At 36.8% G+C, this 27,223-nt stretch overlaps 1 long non-coding RNA gene across 1 annotated transcript in view; it reads right to left on the reverse strand.

Annotated features, from left to right (window-relative positions):
* Positions 1 to 8,638: 8,638 nt before the first annotated feature.
* Positions 8,639 to 27,223, reverse strand: part of LOC139030801 (uncharacterized) — a 44,406-nt gene continuing 25,821 nt past the window's right edge. Inside the window, exons 3-5 of the long non-coding RNA XR_011483186.1 lie at positions 13,748 to 13,951; positions 11,919 to 12,054; positions 8,639 to 9,057 (exon numbers count right to left, since the gene is read on the reverse strand). This is a non-coding gene — a long non-coding RNA (uncharacterized lncRNA). The remainder of the gene's footprint in view (positions 9,058 to 11,918; positions 12,055 to 13,747; positions 13,952 to 27,223) is intronic.

The following is a 27,223-nucleotide window of genomic DNA, read 5'->3' on the forward strand; positions in this document are numbered from 1 at the left end:
TGTGGACACAGCAGGGGAAGGAGAGGGTGGGACACATTGAGAGAGAAGCATTGAAACATATACATCACTATTTGTGAAATAAATAGTGGGAAGCTGCTGCGTATCACAGGGAGCTCATCCCAGTCCTCTGTGACAACCTAGAGGGGTGTGTTGGGGTGGGTGGTGGGAGGCAGGCTCAAGAGGGCAGGGTTAAATGTATGCTTATGACTGATCCACAATGTTGAATGGCAGAAACCTACATGACATTGTAAAGCAATCATCCTCCAATTAAATATTTTTTAAAAAAATTATCCAGTGCTCTTGCAGATATGTTAATGTAGTAGTATGCATATTTAAAGCATGGGCATGAGAAAATCCAAATAAATAATCATAAATTCCCTTTCCTTGATCTTCTGTAAAATAGCATCTTACATACAAGGTAACAATGCAAGGGAGGAATGCTTAATACATTCTTTGGGATATTTGCTTATCACTCTGAAAGAAGTAGACTAGGATTCACAAATCATACAAATTCAGAAAACAGCCCACTTTGAATTTGAAGTAATTATATATTTCAAGAAAACAAATTGAAAGAAAAAATCTTTGTCAAATGACTGCAGATAAAACAATTGGTATTCATCAGATTGGTTCAAATTAATGTCTGGTGACACTCATAGGGAAGCAGAATTCATACTTCGTCGGTGATAGTGTCAATTAAAAAATCCCATTAGGAGAATAATTCCTTAATAATAGCTACTGAATGAAAAAATGTGCATCCTTTTCATACCAGCCCTCCACTTCTAGGTGCTACCAAAAGGAAGCACAGCCGTGCCAGCTGCAGCATTGTTTGTATTAGTGCAAATTGGTTTAAATGTGGTTATTGATATGAAAACATAAATTATTAGAACCATACCTTACATTTTACCTAACATCTATTCCACATGGGTTAAAGACTATTGTAAACGCAAAACTTCATAAAAATGTCAAGAATTTACAGGGCATTTATTTTTGTTACTGAGGTAGGAGAGAAAAAAAAGCCCAAAAACTATACCACAAACCATGTATGAAAACTTGCTGAAATATATATTATGTTAAAATTACAAGGTTTATTTTGAGAAGAGATATGGTAAGCTAAAAGAACATATATTAAAAAGATCTTTAACTTAAAAAAATACTTAAAATCTATATAACAGAATATACTGTTTTTCAGAATAAATAAAATTATTATGAATCAATAAGAAAAACAGAACCAACACAGAAGAAAAATAAAGGATGTGAGCAGATAATTCAGTGAAAGCATGATAAAATTACATTAGAAATGCTCATTGGTAATCACAGAGATAAAATTTTCAATAATATTTTGATACCATTTCATGCCCAATAGATCAGAAAAACTGTAACAGGCCAACAAAAGAGGTGGGTAATAAATACAGAACTGTTGATTCTCTAAGATACTCACTGAATATAAACTAGCACAACTATTTAAATAGCAATTTGGAAACATTTGAAACAAATTTGAAGATGTTCCCAAACCTTGATAGAGCAATCCCACATCTAGGCACACGCCCCAGTGAAACTCTAGCACATGTGTTCCAAGTTAAAGGTACAAAATATTTATAAGAGCATTTAGAAAGTCAAATTGATTTTTTTTAGTTCTGTCATATCATTGCTGAGAGTGTCTGATTCCATGTTGCATCTTTATTAGTTTGTTTATTATGTCATTTTCTTGATATCTTCTAGCTCACTCAGCATGGTTTTAATATTTATCTATTGTATGTCTTTTCTGGGGGTCTTTGAATTGTGTAGATGTTCTTCCATTTCTTTTTTATTCTTTTTACTTATGAGATTCACACATTATTTTTCTCCTACTCACTTTTTCTGTGAAATTAATTTTCCTGAATTTTTAAAGGAAGATTTTGTTTGATTTGATTGGTTCTCTGATCTCACAGAGCTCACTCTTCTGTCATTTCCTGTAGCAACTTGCTTCCTGACATACCTGCCTCTCTTCTCTCCCCAATATTACCTAAACACCCCTATTCCTTCCTGTTATCTATGTCATGATAAATTTGGGTTCCACATCCAGAAGTTACTCCCTGGGGGCCCTGCCCTGGAAGTTAGCCTTGGCAGGTCAATTTCAAGCCTTCTTAGAGATGAAATGTCCCCACTCCTTCAGGCTTCCTTACTACAAGCTCTTGCATTGACCTACATTTGGAGCATGCCAAAACTCCCCCAGTGTCAGTTCTGGTTGTTACTATCTTGCAGGGTTTTCTCTTCTCATGCCCTGTCTGCACTCCACTGCTTGCTTCTACTTCCCCTCCACCAGCAGCCTCTTCATCCACACACACACATACCCATGCATGTGCAATTATTCCTGTATTTCTTATTCTGTGTAGCTCCTTATTTACATTACATTCTCTCTCTGTCATTGAGCCCTTGTTCTAGAAGAAACAAGTTGCTATGTTATTGGCTTCCCTATAAAGAGGCCCATCTGGCAAGGAAATAAGGAAAGCCTCTGGCCAATAATCCATGAGGAACTGAGGCCCTCTGTCTAAAAGTCTTTAGGGAACTGAATCTTGACAACAACCATGTGAATCAGCTGGAAAGCGGATCCTCCCCAGGCAGGCCTTCAAATGAAGACACAGAACTGGCGAATCCAAATTTTTACAGTCTTGTGAGGCTTAATGAGGCAGAAGACTCTAGATAAACTCTGCCTGCATTCTGGGTCCACAAAAAATATGAGATAATCAATGCTCATCAATTTTAAAATGTGAATTTATTACATTATAATAAATAGCTGATATAACTCATATGAGGAGGGCATGGCAACCCACTCCAGTATTCATGCCTGGAGAATCCCATGGACAGAGGAGCCTGGCGGGCTACAGTCCATGGTGTCACGCAGAGTTGGACACAACTGAAGTGATTAGCATCCGTCCACAACTCATATAGGCAAAATTATATATGTATGTTATATATTGATGCATTATTTATAATTGCTAAAAAATAGAAGCAATCTAAATGTACATTAATAGAATAGTAGTTGAATAAGTGGAGGTTCATTCAAAAATAAAACATGACGCTACACCAAAAAAGGATAAGAAGCCTCTGTATGCACTGATATGAAAAGATAACCAATAAGTTACTAAATGAAAGAGCAATGTACAAAATAATACATAACATGCTAACATTTATTTATGCCTATAAAACTGTTCTGGAAAGATACAGAAAAAACTAGTAACCATGGGTACCTATTTTGGGGGACTGAGGTGGGCGGAAACTGAGTGGCTGTAAGTACAGAAGTGGGAGGGAGACTTTCAACTCTATAGTTTTTTATGCTAATTGACTTTGGAATCTATGTGAATGAATTAGCTGTTTCACAAATTAATTAAATGTTTAAAGGCTTAAAGGGAAAAATAAGTAAAATGTTTAACAGAAATTCATTTTCTTTTTCTAAAACAAAACATAAAATTGAATAAGAAAAAGAAAATTGTATTCTGTGTAGTGCATTTATATGTTTTTACAATAGGCAAACATTATATAACTTACTGGCACTTGTTTATGTAATATATAAGTAATATTACTGGATATATGTAAGACTTATTACTCCTGTGTCCCCCTTCTCATTTTCCAATGCGCATTTCAGTCCTTTCTACTGCCCAATCCTTTGATGCCACTCGCCAGCACATCTTTCTCTGATTTCTCACTGTCCACTCCCACTTTTGCTCTTACAGTGTCCTCTCTCCTCGCCTAGATCAAGATCTAAAATAACACTTGTTGCATCTTAAATAATAGCAGCAGTAAAATCAATAGTCCAAGCTAAGCCGGAATCAAGATTGCAGGGAGAAATACCAAAAACTTCAGCTATGCAGATGACACCATCCTAATGGCAGAGAGTGAAGAGGAACTAAAGAGCCTGTTGATGAAGGTGAAAGAGGAGAGTGAAAAAGCTGACTTAAAACTCAACATTCAAAACACTAAAATTATGGCATCATGTCCCATCACTTTATGGCAAATAGACGTGGAAACAGTGAGAAACTTTATTTTCTTGGGCTCCAAAATCACTGAGGACAGTGAGTGCTGCCATGAAATTAAAAGATGCTTATTCTTTGGAAGTAAAGCTGTGACAAACCTAGACAGTGAATTAAAAAGCAGAGACATCACTTTGTCAACAAAGGTCCATATAATCAAAGCTATGGTTTTTCTTGTAGTCACATATGAATGTGGGAGCTGGACCACAAAAAGGCTGAGCCCTGAAGAATTGATGCTTTGGAACTGTGGTGCTAGAGAAGACTCTTGAGAGTCCCTTGGACAGCAAGAAGATAAAACTAGTCCATCCTAAAGGAAATCAATCCTGAATATCCATTGGAGGGACTAATACTGAAGCTGAAGCTCCAATAATTGGGCCATCAGATGTGGAGAGCAGACTCATTCGAAAAGACCCTGATGCTGGGAAAGACTGAGGGTGGGAGGAGAAGGGGATGACAGAGGATGAGATGGCTGGATGGCATCACTGACTCAGTGGACATGAGTTTGAGGAAACTCAGAGAGATAGTGAAGGACAGGGAAGCCTGGTGTGCTGCAGTCCATGGGGTCGCAAGGAGTTGGACAGGACTGAGTGACTGAATAACAACAATGTATAACTCAATAATAATATGTAATCAATAATATGCAACTTGATACTTGCTTATGTAATAATAATAATTAATATGCATGGGAATGATAAATGCCAAATTTAGGCTAACAGTTATTTCTGGAAAGAGAAAGATATGAATAAAATTGGAGAAGAAGCGAGGTGACTTCAACTGTATCTTTCACATTTTCATTTCAAATTAGGTCATACAGATTGAAAAAGTACAGAGAAGGAGAGAAGTGTGGAAATACTTGATGCTTTTGGTTAAAGGAATTATTGTAGGAAAGCCACTTAAACATATTTTATGTTTTGATGATGGAATTCTATAAAAATCAGCATGAAATTTAAAAATGGCTATACTGTATAGCTATTGGACCTATTTTGAGGGAGTTCACATAAAAAACATAAAAGCTCCTGTATCTATCTTTGATATCAGGAACTATCAAAGTAAAAACGCATCCTTCTGACATACTGGGTGAGAAAGTGAGCTCTGAGCATCTTACGGGTAACTTTTTCGATAGCCATTCCTTGAAGTTACAAATCTACACTTGATAGATTGAACGCAATCAAACAGCCATACCTAATTTATTGGGAAATGTAATTTAGTTGTGTGCCCAGGGAAAGAAATGAGATTTAGTGAGCACAAAGTATTGTCTCTTCCACAGGGGATGACAGCTGCTCAGCATGTGGGAATGCTGACCTGTGATGCCAGACCTTTCTATTTTTTAAGAGCAGATAGAAATTCAACTTTCTTTAAAATTTGATATCTCTGATTTTTATATGTTGGCAACTAAATCATTCTTTTAATGACCTTATATGAGTCAAACAAAATATGTCTCCTAGCTGGATCCGGTCTATAGGGCAATAGTCTACAAACTTTGATGGTACTAAATAAAATATCCTATAATTGAACACTGAGAGGGATCAGAGTTCGAGATCTCTTTGCCTGTGGATTTTGGGTACACAGTGTTCCAAAATTACCACATCAGTTGGCACTTAAAAGAAGAGTTGGACAGTGATGCCACAGAAGCCAAGGGGTAAGACAAGATTATGCCCAGTAAATTAGGATGTGGACTCAAAGACCATTGGATTGATCCAGCAAATCAAAAGCTAGGGCCAGCCACAACCCTGTAATAAAGTTATACTGCCTTGCTTCTTGAGACTTGGGATGCTGTTGTAGAAAGGCCTCATAGACACAGAACCATCTATAACACAATACAGTTCAGACTTTGCGGTATAGACTAAACATCAAAATTAGAGAGCTATATCCTCATTTTGAGATGTGGTTGTTAGGAAAAACTTCGTGAAGTAGGGGAGATGTGAATTACAGTTTGAAGAATGTAACAAAAAAGAACCTTGAGTATATTCACATAGTAAGTGGAATTGTGAGAAAGAAAGAAAAGACAGGACTTCTAATGAGCTGAATTAAATCTCAAGCTCTGCCTTCACCAGCTACCTGAGTACAGAGGCTTCTAATTATCTCCTAATTACTATTCTTACTTTATTCTCAATTTTTAGCTGGGCACGGAGCTTCCTTGCCTTTAGGTATGATCGTATGCTAGGTATTAGCAAATGACTATAAGGAGAACAGGGTGCACAACTTCTAGAAAATGCTTTTAAAGAGGATCTTTACATCCTTCTCTTCTTGCTGGTTAAAATAAGCACGTAAATGCTGACTCTAACAGTTATCAGGGACCTTGAGGTAGCCTTGGCAATGGAAGTCCTTTTTAGCATAGTAACAAGACAGGGGCCTGGGCTGGAAACCTTTGGGCTCTCTGGATGCGTGAAAGACATAAACTTGTCTCATTTATGCCATTTTGCTTTAAAAAATACTCAAATTGAACATATTATTTTACTTTCCTGAGCTGGAATTTCCTTAAAATGATGGAGGTAAGTTTGTTAAGATAGTCCCATTGATATCTTTATACTTAACATTCTGTATGATTTAGCAGGAAATTTTTAAAAAATCTATTTGAGCAACTGCGCCATGTCACGATTTATATCAACACATCTCATATAAAAGTAAAAAGTTCAATTAGTCAGGTATTTTCAAATGTAGGGAAGTTTCTCTTTGAGACAACACATGATCACATACAAAATACCTAAATGGAATACAATATACAGGTATCTGCCTCTTTTCAAGTTTGCTTTATACCACTTTGCTTTTACAAAAGACCCACATTAACACCTGTTTTTGCTAATTGAAACAAATCTTAAGAGGGCTTTCCTTTTTAGGAAAAAGGGCCAAAACAGACCTAAGTATTCAGTATTTGTTTTACAGGGATCCAGTTGTAGAGGCAGTGCTTACCCCCTGGCAGCCAAAGGGCACCTCAAAACTCCTTTCCTGGGACTACGCTCAGCATCTCCGTGTCAGGCCGCCATAGCTTTGAGCTGCTGTGAGCATCTGTGCTTTATCTCTATTCATTTTTGTATGCTGTTAACAAGATGTGCCCTAGGGTAATTGCTTTTTTACTTTACTTATTTCTGCTAACCAAAGTTTTCACAAAAACATTCTACTTTTAGATAGTGAAAGAAGATGGCAATAGAAGTTGGAATAGAAAATTATTTCAAGTGTGCTCATCCATTAACATGACACTTCAAACAAAAAATTACATCATTAATGATACTGTAGAAAACTTTTATAATTGATCCCTTAAAACTGATGATTACCTTCCTCCTGGTCGACTTTTCCCAAAGTATATTCGTTTGAATGAAAATCTTGACAAGAAATCAACAAAATACATATACTTGGGTGAAAGAACTGTTTCTACTACTTTAATCCATATTTCCTTTTGAGAAATTCACCAGACACATTAGAAGAGAAGTCCCGAGCCATGGGGTCGCAAAGAGCCGGACACGACTTAGTGACTGAACTGGACCTGAGCCATCTCAAACAAGCAGATAAACAAAAATGTTTATCTGTGTTTAATCAGTTATTTCCACAATATATTTGACTATAACAATGTTTTTCTTTAGAAGAATGGTTGGAAAACAGTTCTAGATGGTCTACTTTTCCAGGATTCTTTTTTTATATCCTGCTGTTTCTCCATTTAGGAGAGTAAACACAGCCCCAAGGTAACAGATAAGTTAAACTCCATTTGCTATTTCACAGCACTCCCTGCAAGAAAACTGTCTGTAAACCACAGCCTGAGATTTTCAGAGGGAAAGAAGAAGGCTCAGTGGGCTCAGTTTAGACGCTGTGCATTTAATTTTGTCTTCTGGGCTCTGTCTCTTGTAGCAAAGCTCAGCTTTAAACTAGAAGTACCATTATCATATTATGAGCTTTAAGAAAGATACTTGACATTCACCCTGGACTTAAATGTCCTTGGAGAGAGATTTCAAGAAGAGAATTTTAGTGATTGATTTTAGACCTCTCCTTGTCTATAAACCTTACAGTTTACAAAGGCAATAAATATTTTTTGACATCAGTAAAAAGGGAAGCAAGAGACTAACAAGTGAGTGAAGAACAATACAAAAATAAGTAGTTCGTACATGGAAATGCCTCCTTTTTGGTATAGCATAATTTTTCTGCTGTTCTTTTAAATGTTTTGTCTACCAAGAGAACAGAAATCTTCTACAAGGACTAGAAGATGCCATCTGGTGATTTTATACAATATCAGTACTGAAAAAAGCTCTATTTTCCCCAATTGTAATAGGTCTAAAAGCTCATTCTTTTGAGATTTCAGTGATAGGGTCAGAAAAACACATTTTTCTTTAATTCCTTTTTAGCATTAAGCAAAATAAGCTAAAAGTTATTTTCATTATTTAAAAATACCTGTATGATTTATAATATAAAATAAGGAACAGAAAGAAAAACTGATCAGATCAAGAAACATAAATTCATAAAATTGCTGAGAATCCAAAATAACTTGAGAAATATAATAGAATTATATTAATACATTTCCTCTGGAAATCATAGCTATCAAAAAGCTATAAAAGGCCATGTTACAAACGTGTGGATTTTTAATCCATAGAACAGATGGCCGGTGTTCATTTTATTCAATGCTTTACAAATGGATGAATCAAACATCCAGTAGAATTTTTATTTTTATTTCATTTAAACTTATAACGATAATTATATATAATGGAGTGCTAAGAACAGTTAGAATGTTTTTATAGGATCATAATAACAACGTAGGATTATTAATTCAAAACTGCCATAGCTGGGAAAATTCTAGAAATCAGTAGGTGGTAAGTAAAATATGAAACATTTGCTCAGAAACAGTTGTCAGCTTTACATATCAAAATATATGGATGGTCACGCATAGTTTTCGTTAATGATTAGTACCAGTGCTTGCCGTTAGGTTAAAACAATGGATATATTGTACATGGAAGAAAGGACATCTATAGAAGATCAGACTGCCAATTTTGGTTTTGAGCGAAATTCAATTTCACTGGGTTGTTAATAACTTGATTGGAGGTAACTGTCTGTTGTTTATTTCGGGAACCTGTGAATTTTATATGATCACAAAATGTGTTAGTGCATATATAGCTCAGACTGAAAAATACACAATGCTGCAGATATGAGGGATATATTTTCCATTTTGATTTAAACGTTTACGTGTACACAGCAGTATTTTATGAACTATGAACCCATGTCAGTCTACATGGCTGGTTTAACATGTGCCATGTTTGATTGTTCTTCTGAATGACCACTAGTATTTTGTGGACATAATTCACAATATTCTATTTTGAAATCCAGCATAACATTTCATTTCAATCTGCTGATTTAGTCCTCTAGGAAGGACAGAGACTATTAAATTTTCAAAGCTTCACAGTGCTATTCCCGTATCTAATAGAAATAGCCAATTGAAAATAACCGCTGTGGTTTCTCCAGGGAACCTAGCTGTACTTTGTTTCATGGTGTCCATTTTCTGACACATAATGCAATAATCATTAATCTCAAGCTTATTAACTTTCTGTAGCAGCCTTTAGGGGTGACTGTTTTTATAAGGATACATTCTAAAAGTTCCTAAAGAAGCAGTGAGACACTGCCTGTTACTAATGTCATACACCTGCTGCTGTTATGAATTACTTTGCTTCAATAAATGAACTTCAGATAACGAATTGTTTCTTTAAGTATCAAGAAAAACCTTTTAAAATAACATGTATTTCAAGTTATGAGTCTACTAACCTGAAAATACAATATTATTTTTTACTAAAATAAACACACTTACCTGCTTTTTTCAAGCAGAAAATATCAAGCATAATTTAGGTCTTCTTTTAACAATTAGAGTCATTTTTACAATCATCAGTTTTATGCTTGGCTTTAGTATGGTTGCTTCTATATTTCCTTTCTTACTTTTATTTATCTATTAAACTACAATTTAGTTTGTCAGTGAAGTTCTGAGCACATAAGTTTTAAAAAATATTTATGGAATTAACACACAAATTCTCAGATGAAGCTCTTACTAATGTAATGCGGACAGAGAAGTAAGATACCCAAGTGTTGAAAGTGTACATTCATTATATCTAACGTTGACTCAATGGTCTAGCCAGTAGACAAGACACATGAAAATTACAATACTAGGTATTTCAGTTGATCAGCACTTTATCCATTTACTATCAGGTTCTCAGACTTGTTAGATGCTGAGTTTACCAAAGATTGACCACTGAATAAAATAGATGTTATTATCAATGAGAAATGACACGTGGAAATAATACGTAGTGCTCTTGGGCAATCCTATTACATTAACGAGTATACGAAAAGTGAAAGTGAAAGTCGCTCAGTCATGTTTGACTCCTTGTGACCCCATAGAGTGTGTAGTCAGTCCATGGAATTTTCCTGGCCAGAACACTGGAGTGGGTAGCCTTTCCCTTCTCCAGGGGATCTTCCTAACCCAGGGATCAAACCCAGGTCTCCCACATAGCAGGCAGATTCTTTACCAGCTGAGCCACAAGGGAAGCCCAAGAATACTGGAGTGGGTAGCCTAACCCTTCTCCAGAGGATCTTCCCGACCCAGGAATCCAACCTGGGTCTCCTGTGTTGCAGGTGGATTCTTTACCAACTGAGCTATGCTTTGCTTAAATGGTTTTTATATTTAGTTATTGATTTAGCTATAAAGAAAAGTCACACATCAACTTTACAATCTGCTGTCTTCCTATGTGTGGGGCCAGAATCAATTCTATGCAATGGTACCCTGAGAGGATAATGTAGTCTATAAGTGGAAAACTGGGATTAGTGAGCATCCTTTGGGAAGTATCTGGGTTTCTTTATATATTCCCAAACTATTCTCTGTGTTTTTACTCATACTGATATCTGCAGAGGGCTGAAAATATTACCTTGTCTCTGTAAAATTTATGTTACAGAGGACTTCAATGTATCTCTAAAACTCATTTGTTTTCATGTACTTGAAGACTATTCCCAGACCCTAGTGATGTTAACTTGATTAAGTCAGTGATAAATTAGAAAACAGTGACCAAAAACAAGTTAAGCAGTGTTGTTAGATAATTATTTTTATAAAATATTTGTGTACTGAAGCAATACTCTTTTCATCTAGATTTTTGGAGTCACTACAAAAATATAATTTAATTAGAACAATTATATTTCTATATTTTTATTCATTCACTTGTAGTTTTGGTACATTTACTCTTTAATAAAGTTTTTAAAGAATCAATTGATACTAAAGTACTAAAAATTGTTCTGAATTTTAACCTACAATGTTGATTTTGATAATTTTCCTCATGATTTTTCTTGAAATTTCTCAATAAAATGTCAGATTACTTAGAAATGGTCGTATCTATTTTGATATTTTTAATGCATCTCCAGTGAAATTCATTTCATGAACAGTAGTATAGACTTTTTCTATGGAGAATGATGTAATCTCTAGTTCATGACTGTCTTGGATTTAGATGGCATCTGTCTAAAAGTTGGAAAGCATACTGCTAATAGAACCTGAAGTTGGGATCTTCAGCCCACCTGGATCTGAGGATGTATTCTGTGGTTTTTAACAATCATTTCACTGAACAATTAAAAAAAAAAATTGTGCTGCATTCTGTGTATGTGAGCTGAGTAGCAATGTTCTTACTAAGTCCTAAATTCAACAACAAAAAAATGAAGGCTGAGAAAAAAGCAGCATCAATTTTCTGCATTTTAAAGAATGTTGAAAATAACAAGAGGCTACAAGCTCTCTGAAGGCTGGTTCCCACTGCTCATCATTCCTAGTCTCTATCCCAACCCTAGAGTGTTTTAAGCACAACCCCAGCAAACAGGGAGAGCTGAAATGTAATTAAGTTGTGAATTATTGACCTAAAGAAGAAACTATGGATTTTCACTTCCTTGTTTTAAGAGTGAAGAAATGGTGTTTACCAAATCCATGAGAGAAGTCTCAAGAAGTGCCACCACCATAAATGAGAAGTCAACACTGGTATCTTCAACAACATTGGCATCTTACTGCCCAGGTGAGTTGTTTTCTTATGCAGCATACATGTTGATTTATGCATATCTGTTCACAGGTAAGAGAACTAGATTATGGATACAAAGTGAATGTCATTTACTTAAAACTTCCTATAATTGTACACTTAACATGTATTTTTTCTGTAACCAGTTGGTTCAATATGATCTGTAATTCATCAAAACACAATAACTAAAAGCGAAATTTTATTAAAATGTATAATAATTTCTTAGAAATGAGTCTTGGTGAGATTAAGTTATTTCAATATATTAGTTTATGTATGCAGAGATGACTATGTCATATTTCTTAGTGTTAGAATATTTTTTATATTTCTTGGCATTAGAATGCAACAAGTTCACATCAATTCTATCTCTATTTCAAATTTATATAGTTGTACAGATCAAAAATGGCTTTTATAAACATTTTGGTAGGAAAGACAGTATTTTTTAGTATAAATATCACTCAATTATTTGAATTCTTTTTATAAGTAAAAATAACATTGTTATAAAAAATTGCTGTTAATAACCTATTTTCTCATAGCTCAATTAGGTTCTCCTTCAGTTTTGTCAAAATCTAAACATTTGAAAAATACTGACCAAAAGGATTTGTTACCTCATGGTCATAGTCATGTACTTTCTTCATTTCTGGGAATATATTAGGAATATTAATTATATTCCTAACTATATCAGGAACCATGTGAAATTGCTGTAATTATAGGTCAAAAGTGATTGAACACAGAAATTTCATACAATTTAACCTATACCTTAACCATTCGCTCCTCGTCACAGCCGTATGGATAGGTCCTGTTGATATTCCATTTAAAAGAAAAAATGAAGTCCAGACAGGTTAAATCATTTGCCTAATATTTCTTGGATACAAAGTGATAAATTCATAATGTGAATTCAGGTCATTTTATTCAGGTTTGTTCTCTTATCAATTGAATTAAAAATTGCTCCTCAGTGTACTCAGCAATATTTGGAAAATAAAAGCATTTTTAATTTCAATACATACTTACCAATATAATATTTTTTGATAAAAGGTTTTTATCTTGGCATGTGCTTTAAACAGACTTTAAAAAACTTTGGAGCTGCAGATTTAACTAAATTTGATTACCAAGCAATTTAATTAGTAAAGTCAGTTCTCATTGTCAAAGTAAAAAGCCACTATCATGGAAAGCCTAACTTTATTTTTCTACTCAAATAAGTATGTCAATACTTATTTTGAAAAGTATTTCAAAACCACTGAGAAATATAGTGTAGAACATGTAAGATAGCATCCTCTTAAGACAAGATTAATTCATACAATTTTATAATTCATAAAATAAAATTATAAAGCAATATACTATTTCTTATTACTTATTTTTAATAATGCAATGTATTACATAGCTCAGATCATAAGTAATTTAGTTACCTAGAAATATTTGCTTGTTAAATCTATGTATACATGTATCAAATTCTGATGCTTGGTCATTTGAATAAATAAACAATGTGTAAAACCAGAAGGAACTCTATTAATTTTACTAGCTATCATTCATTATCAAACAAACTTATCCTGTATCTAAACAGAGAAACTTCTCTATAGCCAAAACTAACAAGTCTGGCTCGCATTTACTTTTACTTTTTATTAATAGAAGATAGAAAATATAGTCATTTTATAAGATGAAACGAGTGGAGATTTAAATAAATATCTCACATTATGACTTGACTTGATAAAATAGATTTTAACTACTTTGAATAATACATACCAAATCTGAAAGAAAGCATAAAGATTTTGCCCGTGAGTTTTATCCAGCGTATCTTGAAAATTTTGGTAATCTCAAAAAATATTCCAATTATGTTAAAAATATTCCAATTATGATCTACTTCATTAAGCTAGAGTGCTCCAGCTCTTCAAAGTTTTTTTTCTCTTTTAGCTAATGATGTTTCCCAAGGATGAGTCTTAAGAATAGCTGAAAAAAAAAAAAGAAAAAAAAATAGCTGAAAAGAACTGCTTATATTTAAATACATGGGAAAAAAAAAAAACCTATTTTCGTTATTTAATGTTTCTTAACTATGTTATTTGCTTTGCTGTTCTGGAACTACCTCAAAAATTGATGCTTTCTTTGACAATATGAAAAGTTGGAAGAAACGAAATCTTTAAACAACAATTATCAATGGCGATGCATTTTAAACACCAGTTTTTCACTTGTCACACATTATTGAACTGAGACGTATTAATGTCATAGGCATTAGTTTCTGCAAAAATTCCCCTGTCAGCAGTAATGTGTTAACAGAAATATCTGCAAGATGGAAAGAGACACACATCCTGAGGTGGTCTGTATTTCCTTGGCTATGCATTGACACTGATTTGTTTTCTGATGCCAATATTTTGAAGTCACCTTCTTGGATGTTCAGAGAGATTTCTGATGTGTGTGCCTTTCTTATGTGAAGCAGGATAGAAGAGATAGGGAGAGGAAAGGGGAAGGTAGGAGACTGCCTCGAAGTCTTTTCTGCAGTCACTCCAGCTACGCCTGTCTCAGGAAAGAACACATTATTGCTCATCATTCCTTTTAAAGTCTTGGCATTATACTGGTTTGCATACCGAGGTTTCAAAACTGCTCCAGAGAGTATTGTTAAGCCAGTGATTTAAGAAAACTAAAGCTCTCTATTTGTACCCGACGAAGTCTAGAGTCTTCAGTAACCGAAAAAATAGATAGATTTGCATGTATGTGTACACACATTTTAGATCATCTGATAGATTTTTATTTTTCATCTGACAGACTATTTTGTCATCATGTTGTACTTTGCATGTAAATCTGTGTTTCTGGTTTCATTAGACCAAGATATTACCAAATAAGAAATATGTGCTGAGTAGAAATTTTAAACATCTGTTTAATATCTAATTATAGTATTTCTCAATCTAGGGTCCACAGACTCTTTGGGATCCACAGAAACGTTCTCAATCATCTGCAGGGCCTCAGGTCTGAGAAATTTTGGTTAATGGACTGTCATTAAGAGCTCAGATCATCAGAGTCAATCTCAAATTGCAGCTCCCTGCCTTACCAGCTGTGGATCCTTGGGGAAGTTTCCTTCCTTCTCTGAATCTCAGTTTTCTCATCTGTAAAATGACAATGTACAATGCTCTTATCCTCTTTGGTTGAATTAATTAAGAGAAATACTTCATTTACCCATAAAATCAATAAGTCAAAAATGCTATTTCAGAACAGCAGAGACTTATTATTTGGGTTCTGTGTATAATAAAGTCAAAGTAGTGTACACCACTTCCGTAATATTTTTGTTAGCCATCAGGACCAAACTTTTTGTGTGCATTTAAAGAATAAGAAACTTTATATTGCTAAAAATTAATCATTCTGATAGCTAGCATAAAATTTTGGTTTTTATATATACTTTTTCTATACATTTCTATATATTATATATTTCTATATATAAATATATTCATTTTATAAGTTCAAATAAGTTGAGGATTGACTCTAATTGGAATGAGGTGTTTTTTTTTCCATTTATTTTTATTAGTTGGAGGCTAATTACTTTACAATATTGTAGTGGTTTTTGTCATACATTGACATGAATCAGCCATGGTGGAATGAGTTTTTTGTTTTTTTTCCATTTATTTTTATTAATTGGAGGCTAACTACTTTACAACATTGCAGTGGTTTTTGTCATACATTGAAATGAATTAGCCATGGATTTACATGTATTCCCCATCCCGGTCCCCCCTCCCACCTCCCTCTCCACCCGATCCCTCTGGGTCTTCCCAGTGCACCAGGCCCGAGCACTTGTCTCATGCATCCAACCTGGGCTGGTGATCTGTTTCACCCTAGATAATATACATGTTTCGATGCTGTTCTCTTGAAACATCCCACCCTTGCCTTCTCCCACAGAGTCCACAAGTCTGTTCTATACATCTGAGTCTCTTTTTCTGTTTTGCATATAGGGTTACTGCTACCATCTTTCTAAATTCCATATACATGTGTTAGTATACTGTAATGGTCTTTATCTTTCTGGCTTACTTCGCTCTGTATAATGGGCTCCAGTTTCATCCATCTCATTAGAACTGATTCAAATGAATTCTTTTTAATGGCTGAGTAATATTCCATGGTGTATATGTACCACAGCTTCCTCATCCATTCGTCTGCTGATGGGCATCTGGGTTGCTTCCATGTCCTGGCTATTATAAACAGTGCTGCGATGAACATTGGGGTGCATGTGTCTCTTTCAGATCTGGTTTCCTCAGTGTGTATGCCCAGAAGTGGGATTGCTGGGTCATATGGCAGTTCTATTTCCAGCTTTTTAAGAAATCTCCACACTGTTCTCCATAGCGGCTGTACTAGTTTGCATTCCCACCAACAGTGTAAGAGGGTTCCCTTTTCTCCACACCCTCTCCAGCATTTATTGCTTGTAGACTTCTGGATAGCAGCCATCCTGACTGGCGTGTAATGGTACATGAGTTTTAACTACCAATACAGCTTTTCATTAAATCAAACTCCCCAGAATTTCTGCTGATAGGAAATTGTCTTAGCAGAAAATATGGAGCCTGTGGGAGAGGAAAACATCAGTAATCATTAACAAAATCATTTCAATGTTTTGCGGAACAAAGGGGGAATATTTTGGCCCTATGGTAAGCACTGTATAATCATAATTTAGACTCACATTTCGTATTGCAGAAATGCTGGAAACAAGTGATAACTAGATTTCTTAGCAATATCCAGATCAAAGCTACCCTTATTTAGACCAATTGGGGAATAATTAATGATACTTTAACATGCAACAAGGTTGAGGATGCTGAGAAGAAAACAGGAGACACATTGAATCTTTGGGGTTTTCCTCACATCCTCTGTATTATTCAGGTGAGTCTACCTACCAAAACACACTACCCCTAAATCTCAGTGTCCTAACACAACAGAGGTTTATTTCTCACTCATGCTCCATCTAACCTAGGAAGTGGTAGACTCTGTTCCTTATGATTTATCAGGGACATGGATTCGTGTCAGGCAGTTTTACCATTTTCTAAGGTCTTGGAGTCTTCCACAGAACTTTTGCAGCCAGACAGCAGACATAGAAAAAAATATCGAGAGTATCTCATCCACGGGTTTGGGACCCAGCTCAGATAGTATGCCTGCGTACATGCTAAGTTGCCTCAGTCATGTCCAACTCTTTGCGACCCTAGGACTCTAGCCCACCAGGTTCCTCTGTCCATGGGATTCTCCAGGCAAGAGTACTGGCATGGGTTGCTGTGTCCTCCTCCAGGGGATCTTCCTGACCCAGGGATCAAACCCCATCTATTACATCTCCTTCATTGGCAGACGGTTTCTTTACTGCTGGCACCGCCTGGAAAGCCCTTGGATAGTATACATCATTCAAAAAAAAAGATGAGAACATTGATATTAGTCCCAACTGGATGGGCTCTGCTAATCCTCTATAGAAATTCAGGATTTGGTTTAAATTCAAAGATTTCTGTTGATTTTTGTTTTTTTCACAGATGTTTCTGTTACATTCAGAAACTTTTTATTTAATCATAAGTGATATTAATTCATTCATTTCTAACTCTGAGATTCCAAACAGCCTTGTATACATATTGACTTAATTCTATTGTAAAGAAATTTAATCTGTTATAACAAGATCAATTAAGTAATTGCCAGCTGGTTAAATATGAATGATTTAAAATCTAATTTCCTAAAAAGAATCCACAAAGATTAAGTACAATTTTCCATAATACTCAAGTAAACAAGCATCAAAGCTCAAGGTTAATAATAAAAATGACAATCATAAAAGTAAAAGCTCATAAGAGATCTTATTGCAAATAAATTATTATATTTATGGGTGATAAGACATAAATCTTATGATGACAGGATCTAACAAGAAAGGAACAACACCCAAACCTTGCTAAGTTAAAGGTGTTTGAAGTATAGATATTCTTCATCATCTATTGTACTACTATTTACCAGATGTTAAAGCCTGGCCCATTGCTTTGTATTTTCAAAATATTTGTATCAAGAACTTTAAGTTTAACTTTAATTCTCTCAATATTCTAGTCACTCAAGCTTGGAGGTGCCATTTACATTTATTTTAATTAATGTGCATTAAAAATATTAGAGATATAGATTTTTAAAAATACCCACTCCTAAAAATATGTTTACTCTGAGAAAAACTAGGCAAATGCTGTTGGTTAAAAATGGTGACATTTGTTTATCAGCAGATGTAGATTTGTTGTGGTTGTTCAGTTGCTAAGTCATGTCAGACCATTTGTGACCCCATGGACTGCAGCATGCCAGGCTTCCCTGTCCTTCAGTATCTCCTGGAGTTCACTTAAACTCGTCTATTGAGATGGTGATGATATCCAACCATCTTTTCTGCTGTCGCCCCCTTCTCCTCCTTCCCTCAATCTTTCCCAGCATCAGAGTCTTTGGGTCATGTGGCCAAAGTATTGGAGCTTCAGCTTCAACATCAGTCCATCCAAAGAATATTTAGGGTTGATTTCCTTTAGGATTGACTGGTTTGATCTTCTTGAAGTCCAAGTGATGCTCAACAGTCTTCTCCAGCACCACATTTTGAAAGCACCAATTCTTTGGCACTCAGCGTTTTTTATGGGTCAGCTTTCACATCCATACATGACTACTGGGAAAACCATAACTTTGACTACAGACCTTTGTCAGCAAAGTGATGTCTCTGCTTTTTAATATGCTGTCTAGGTTTGTCATAGCTTTCCTTCCAAGGAGCAAGCGTCTTTTAATTTCATGGCTACAGTCAGTGTCCAAAGTAACCTTGGAGCCCCCAAAAATAAAATCTGTAACTGCTTCCACTTTCCCTCCTTCTATTTGGCTTCCCTTGTGGCTCAGTTGGTAAAGAATCAGCCTGCAGCATGGGAGACCTGGATTTGATCCCTGGGTTGGGAAGATCCCCTGGAGAAGGGGATGGCTACCTAGTCCAGTATTCTGGTCTGGAGAATCCCATGGACTGTATAATCCATGGGGTCACGAAGCAATGGACACGACTGAGCAACTTTCACTATTCGCCATGAAGTGATGGGACTGGATGCCATCATATTAGTTTGTTGAGTGTTAAGTTTTAAGCTAGCTTGTTCACTCTCTCCTTTCACCCACATCAAGGGGCTCTTTACTTCCTCTTCACTTTCTGCCATTAGAGTGGTATCATTTGCATATCTGAGGTTGTTGATATTTCACCCAGCCATCTTGATTCCAGATGGTAATTCATCCAGCCTGGCATTTTTCATAGTGTAATCTGCATAAAAGTTAAATAACCAGGGTGACAATATACAGGCAGCCTTGCCGTACTCCTTTCCCAGTCCTGAACCAATCTGTTGTTCCCATGTCTAGTTCTAGCTGTTGCTTCATGAGCTGCATGCAGATTTCTCAGGAGACGGGTAAGGTGGTCTGGTATAAGCATTTTCCACAGTTTGTTGTCATCCACACTGTCAAAGGCTTTAGCATAGTCAATGAAGCAGAAGTAAATGTTTTTTTTCTGGAATTCCCTTGCTTTCTCTACGATCCAACAAATGTTGCCAAATTGATCTCTGGGTCCTCTGCCTACACATGGCCCTACATGGGATAGCTTATAGCTTCACTGATTTATGCAAACCCTTTTACCATGACAAGGCTGTGATCCATGAAGGGGAGATGTAAGATATCTGGGGCTGAATTTCCAACTCTCAGCTTTCCCACAGTGAAATAAATCATGACCACATGACTCACTGTATGCTTTGGATCATGTGGTCCATGACCCACTATTTGTTTGGGTAAAGCATTTACTCAAGATCCAAATACTAGGTGGACTACAATACTTTTACCCACATATTTTCAAACTTTAAAAAATGCAATTATTTTATCATGTCCATAAAACTGTGGAAAACCAAAGTTTATAAAAGGTGTTTATAAAAGGTATAAAAGTTAATCAAAGGTGACCATATTTATTTCATTGTAAATATCAATACATGTGAGTCTACTTAGTAATCGAAGTTCTACAGCACTTAACAATATTTTTGTATTTACATTTTACTCTCCAACTCAAAACCTTTTCATTTCTGATTCTAGGCCAAGCTCAAGGCAAATAGATGGGGAAACAATGAAAACAGTGACAGACTATATTTTCTTGGGCTCCAGAACCACTACAGATGGTTACTGCAGCTATGAAATTAAAAGGTGCTTGCTCCTTGGAAGAAAAGCTATGACCAACCTAGACAGCATATTAAAAAGCAGAAATATTACTTTGCCGACAAAGGTCCATCTAGTCAAAGCTATGCTTTTTCCAGTAGTCATGTATGGATGTGAGAGTTGGATTATAAAGAAAGCTGAGTGCCGAAGAACTGATGCTTTTGAACTGTGGTGTCAGAGAAGACTCTTGAGAATCCCTTGGACTGCAAGGACTTCCAACCAGTCCATCCTAAAGGAAATCAGTCCTGAATATTCATTGGAAGAACTGATGCTAAAACTGAAACTCCAATACTTTGGTCACCTAATGCAAAGAACTGACTCATTTGAAAAGACCCTGATGCTGGGAAAGATTGAAGGTGGGAGGAGAAGGAGATGACAGAGGATGAGATTGGTTGGATGGCCATCACCGACTCAAAGGACATGAGTTTGAGCAAGCTCTGGGAGTTGGTGATGGACAGGGAAGCCTGGCGTGCTGCAGTTCATGGGGTCGCAAAGAGTCTGATGCAACTGGGCGACAGAACTGTTGGACTGACAAGCTCTTCTAATACTATGAGTTTAGTCTTTAGCAAGCTATTGATTTTTCAGATACCACTCTAATGGCAGAAGTTGAATATGAAGTAAAGAGCCTTTTGAAGAAGGTGAAAAAGCTGGCTTGAATATCAGCATTCAAAAAACTAAGATCATGGCATCCAGTCCCATCATTTCACGACAAATAGAAGTGGGAAAGATGGAAGCAATGACAGATTTTATTTTCTTGGGCTCCAAAATCACTTTAGACAGTGACTTCATCAATGAAATTAAAAGACACTTGCTCCTTGGAAGGAAAGCTATGACAAACCTAGACAGCATATTAAAAAGCAGAGACATCACTTTACCAGCAAAGGTCCGTATAGTCAAAGCTATGGTTTCCCCAATCATTATGTATGTATGTGAGAGTTTGGACTATAAAGAAGGCTGAGCACCAAAGAATTGATGCTTTTGAATTGTGGTTCTGGAGAAGACTCTTGAGAATCCCTCAGACTTCAAGAAGATCAAGTCAGTCAATACTAAAGGAAATCAATCCTGAATATTCATTGGATGGACTGATGCTGAAGTTGAAACTCCAATACTTTCACCACCTGAAGAGCTAACTCATTGGAAAAGACCCTGATGCTGAGAAAGATTGAAGGCAAAGGGACAAAGAGGAGGCAAAGGATGCAATGGTTAGATTGCATCATCCACTCAATGGACATGAATTTGAGCAAACTCTGGGAGATAGGGAAAGATAAAAAAGCCTGGTGTGCTGCAGTCCATGGGGTTGAAGTGTTGGACATGACTTAGGAACCGAACAACAACAATTTTTCTGAGGTTTAAATTCCTTGCCTATAAAATAGGGATAAACCTATTGTTTTAAAAAGGTTTTGTAAAACTTAAAAAAGATGAGTGGTAAACTCTTTGTAAACACTATGGGAGAAGCATCAAGAGTGTTTTGCTTTTTCTTTTTTATCCACGCTCTTGAAGTTTTTTGTCATTTTGATTTTTGACTTTTTGCGTGTGGGTTTTTTTTTTTCCTTATCAATTCACTCACCCATTAACTCAGTTGGCAAATCAGATATGGTCTCCAAAAACACTTACTAAATATCTACTATGTAACAGTACCACACTAGATATCATGGATATCAAGGTAAGCTTGACCCTTACCCTCACAAGATGGAGTTTATTCTGGCAGAGGGTGGAGTGTGATGAGTGCTAAGACAGTGGAAACGGAGGCATCTACTGTACTTAGAGCTTCTTGGAAGAGGTGATGTATCTTTTATATTTTGTCCTACCTCCCTTCGAAGACAATGGGCTGCTTTTCTGGGCGCCTGATGTCCTCTGCTAGCGATCAGAAGTTGTTTTGTGAAATTTGCTCAGCGTTCAAATGTTCTTTAAATGAATTTGTAGAGGAGAAAGTGGTCTCCCCGTCCTATTCCTCCGCCATCTTGGCTCCTCCCTCAGAAGAGGCGATGTATAAGGAGAGATCTTAAGGCTGTGGAGGAATTATCTCAGAAAAAAAAAAAAAGTTTAGCAAAATAACACACTGTGTATTAGCAGAGAAGTATGAGAACCAGCCATAAAGAAACCCAAAGTCCAGGGAACCACTTGGAGATGTAGTAAGAGATGAGGAAGGGGACCTAAAGAGGGGCGAGGTCATGGAGGGCCTTGGAGATGTAGTAAGAGATGAGGAAGGGGACCTAAAGAGAGGCGAGGTCGTGGAGGGCCTTGTAAGTCAGGTTGAAGAATTTTTAGTCTATTTGGAGTGCAATGTTTTGCTCAGTTACCCAGTTATGTCTGACTCTTTGGGATCTCATGGACAGCAGCATGCTAGGCCTCCCTGTCCCTCACCATCTCTTGAAGTTTGCCCAAGTTTATGTCCATTGCATCAGTGATGCCATCCAACCATCTTATCCTCTAACACCCTCTTCTCCTTCTGCCTTCAATCTTTCCCAGCATCAGGGACTTTTCCAATGAGTTGGCTGTACGCATCAGGTGACCAAAATACTGGAGCTTCAGCTTCAGCGTCAGTCCTTACAGTGAATATTCAGGGTTGATCTCCCTTAATATTGACTGGTTTTATCTCCTTGATGTTCATCCAAACAGTGGAATAGGCAAATCAAATCATTTTTCCAGTTCCTCTTCTGTCTCTGACCTGCATTTCTTGGGTCATAACTTAGCTTTCTCTGGTAGTTCCGACAATAAAGAACCTGCCTGCAATGCAGGAGACCTAGGTTTGATCCCTGGGTCAGGAAGATCCCTTGAAGAAGGGAATGGCAACCCACTTCAGTATTCTTGCCTAGAGAATCCCACGGACAGAGGAGCCTGTTGGGCTACAGTCCATGGGGCCACAAAGAGTCACACACTGAGTGACTAACACTTCCACTTTGGCTTTAGCATAAAGTCCTCTGAGAGTTTTCTCAGAGTACAGTCATGTGTCTGTTGTCACTGCCGTAACATTCAGAAAACTAAGATCATGGCATCCGGCCCCATCACTTCATGGCAAATAGATGGGGAAACAAGGAAACAGTGTATTTTCTTGGGCTCTAAAAATCACTGCAGATGGTGACTGCAGTCATGGAATTAAAAGACTCTTGCTCCTTGGAAGAAAAGCTATGACAAACTTAGACAGCATATTTAAAAGCAGGGGCATCACTTTGCTGATAAAGGTCCATATAGTCCAAGCTATGAGTCTGAGCAAGCTCCAGGAGTTGGTGATGGCCAGGGAAGCCTGGCATGTGGCAGTCCATGGGGTAGCAAATCGGACACAATGCAGCAACTGAACTGAACTGATATATTCTGCACATTTAAACATTTATATCTGGTTGGGTACAGTTTTCCTTCCTGATACATGTTATCAGTCTAGTATCATAGCAGACACTGTTTTCACATTGACCATGGGGCTATCTGAAACAATGCTATTACTTGAAGCTTCTGGATCATTCCATCTATCAGTCTCTTTTCTCAGCAGCCAGGAAGATCCATTTCTCCTTTCTTCAAGGTAACTAATAAAGTATAATGGGGAGTATAACCCTCCAGGAAACAACACTATCACACACACACAGGTACATGCACATGCATTTAAAAAAAATTTCAACTTCCTGTGATTTTATAGATAAATTCCATATAATTTTAAGTAGCTTAAAAGGCACTAATATTAGGTTGCTGCAAAAGTAATTGCAGTTTTGCATTGTTGAACTTTGCCATTTGATATTGGAATACACGGTTAAATGAATGTGGTTATGTTATTTTAATGTATATTTCTTGCTTTATGTTTTTTTTTGTCCTGATAACTTATTTCTTGCTGTTTATTTTATATTTATTTTAACTAGGGAAATGATGTTAGACAAAAAGCATATATGAGTGATTTTCTTATCTGAGTTCAAAATGGGTCATGAAGCAGTGGAGACAACTGGCAACATCAGCAATTCATTTGGCCCAAGAACTGCTAATGAACATACAATGCAGGGTGGTTCAAGAAGTTTTCCAAAGGAGATGAGAGCCTTGGAGAAGAGCATAGTGGCATGAAAAAGCTGGATAAGTGGGTGCCTCGTGAGCTGACCACAAATAAAATAAATCATTGTGTTAAAGTGTTGTCTTCCCTTACTGTACACAACAGCAAAGAACCATTTCTTTATCAGATTGTGATGTATGATGAAAAGTGGATTTTATATGACAACCAGTGATGACCAGGGCCAGTGGTTGGACTGAGAAGAAGCCCCGAAGCACTTCCCAAAGCCAAAGTTAGTCACTCAGGTGTGTATGACTCTTTGTGACCCCATGGATGATAGCCCACCAGGACCTTCTGTCCATGGGATTCTCCAGGCAAGAAGACAGGAGTGGGTTGCCATTTACTCCTCCAGGAGAATCTTCTCTACCCAGGGATCTAACCCAGGTCTCCTGCATTGCAGGCAGATTCTTTATCATCCGAGCCACCAGGAAAGCCCAAATTTGCACCAAAAAAAAAAAAAAAAAAAAAAAAAGGTCATGATCACTGTTTGGTGGCCTGCTGCTGGTCTGATCCACTACAGCTTTCCGAATCCTGGCAAAATAATTACATCTGAGAAGTATGCTCGACAAATCAATGAGATGCATAGAAAACTGCAATGCCTGCAGCCGGTACTGGTCAACGGCCAGTTGACTGGTCAAGGGCCAAATTCTCCTCCACAACACCCTACAGTAAGTTGCACAACCAAAAGTTGAAGGAATTGGGCTAGGAAATTCCTAGCAATCCATATTCACTCATTCACCATATTCACATGACCTCTCGCCAACCGCCTACCATTTCTTCAAGCATTTTAAAAACTTTCGGCAGGGAAAGGGCTTCCACAACCATCAGGATTCAGAAAGTACTTTCCAAGAGTTTGTTGAATCCTGAAGCATGGATTTTTATGCTACAGGAATAAACAGACTTATTTGTTGCTGGCAAAAATGTGTTGATTTTTACAGCTCCTATTTTGATTAATAAAGATGTATTTGAGCCTAGTTATAATGATTTAAAATTCATGGTCCAAAACTTCAATTACATTTGCACTGACCTAATACAATCTTATCCCAGGGATGGGGGAGCCTGGTGGGCTGCCGTGTATGGGGTCGCACAGAGTCGGACATGACTGAAGCGACTTAGCAGTAGCAGCAGCAATACAATCTTATAAGTCCTGGCCACATCTTCACTTGACCATTAGTAACAACCTCTCTGTTACAGTGGGTACACAGAGGGAGAGTACAAAGAGGCCCAAGTGTGTTCCAGACAGAGATCACAACACATGAAAATGGCCAGAGATGAAGATGAGAAAAGCATATGCCTATCTGAGTCTCTGAAAAAATTCCAGCCATTTTCATAAGCTTTTTCCCCTGTCTGGAACATTCTTGCACCTCGTTTCTTGCTCAACCTGTCTGTTCTGCATTTCTAGCTTAAAAATCATCTTCTTCAAGCAGACTTCTCTGGCTTACCTCCTTCCCCAACTTTTTTCAAGAATTATCAAGTGCTCCCATACTCCCACAGCCCCTTTCTTATAATTGATTATTTTAATTTTCTCTTATTAAACTATAAACTCATGACAAAAGAATCTTGCTCCCGTGATATTCCAAGTAGCCAACAGAATGCCTGACATATACCTGATAACTAAAAAAAAAAAAAAAAAAATACATTGAATGAATGAATAAAAAGAACCATCCATTTAGTGCGAATTATGAATTAAGCATTTTACCAAGTGCTTTATTTACACTCTCACTTAAGCTCCCCAGTATTGTTCCCACTGTACACATGAGGAAACTGAGTCTTAGAATAAGAAAGTTAAAGTTGCTCAGTCTTATCCAAGTCTCTCCGGGCCAGAATACTGGAATGGGTAGCTGTTCCATTCTCCAGGGGATCTTCTTAACCCAGGGATCGAACCCAGGTCTCCCACATTGCAGGTGGATTCTTATTAGAATAAGAGACTTGTTCCAGATCAAAGAGCTAGTAAGCAACAGAGTAAGGACTGAAGGCAAGGACTGTCTTACTCAAGAAACTGAACTTCTATCCTCTCTGTTATAACAATTTCCCTTGTTCTTCCTGTTATGCGTGCTTTGTGCTCGTCGCTTAGCTGTGTCCAACTCTTTGTGACACCACGGACTGCAGCCTGCCAGGCTCCTCTGTCCATGGAATTTTCCAGGCAAGAATATTGGAGTGGGTAGTCATTCCCTTCTCCAGGGGATCTTCCCAACCCAGGGATCAAACCCGCATCGCTTGTGTCTCCTGCATTGGCAGGCAGATTCTTTACCACTAGTGCTACCTATTAAGCTTCTTGGTTCTATTCCTTAACAAGAGGACAGGTTACAACTAAGTTTAGAGTTAAAAGAGTTAAGCTCTTTTGCTCTTAATAAATCTGTTTTGACTGCATATCAATGGTATTATTGTTATTTTTTAATGGTTTTTAACCTATATCCATTTCCAAAGAGAAATCTGAAGTGGGTTGCATTCTTTCCTTGGCAAGCTTTTCTGATTGTTATCTTTCTAACCTGAACCGATTAAGTATATTTTTGTGAGACAGAGCAAGAATACTGCCTGCAAATCCCAAATCTCTTAGATCTAGATCCTGCACAGAAAATCTTGATCAACTTGCCAAAAGTAAAACTGCAGCAAGTTCAGTTAAATATTCACAGGATTATTTATTTTGAATTGATTTAAAAGTGTACTGCAATAAGTCACTTAAATGTTGCTTTCTAATAATATTTGTGGAGAAACAAGTCAACTTTGGGGTTATCATAACAATCACAAAAATGTTTGGTTACCATTCAGTTATATACAACATAACTAAAATCCCTAGGATAGATTTAATTTAGTTTCTTTGTTTGTTTTTTATTTCTATTTATTCCATTTATTTTTATTAGTTGGAGGCTAATTACTTTACAATATTGTAGTGGTTTTTGTCATACATTGAAATGAATTAGCCATGGATTTACATGTATTCCCCATCCCGATCCTCCCTCCCACCTCCCTCTCTGTCTGATCCCTCTGGGTCTTCCCAGTGCATCAGGCCCGAGCACTTGTCTCATGCA

Source organism: Odocoileus virginianus, chromosome 24, assembly GCF_023699985.2.
Source record: "Odocoileus virginianus isolate 20LAN1187 ecotype Illinois chromosome 24, Ovbor_1.2, whole genome shotgun sequence".
NCBI classification, from domain to species: domain Eukaryota; kingdom Metazoa; phylum Chordata; class Mammalia; order Artiodactyla; family Cervidae; genus Odocoileus; species Odocoileus virginianus.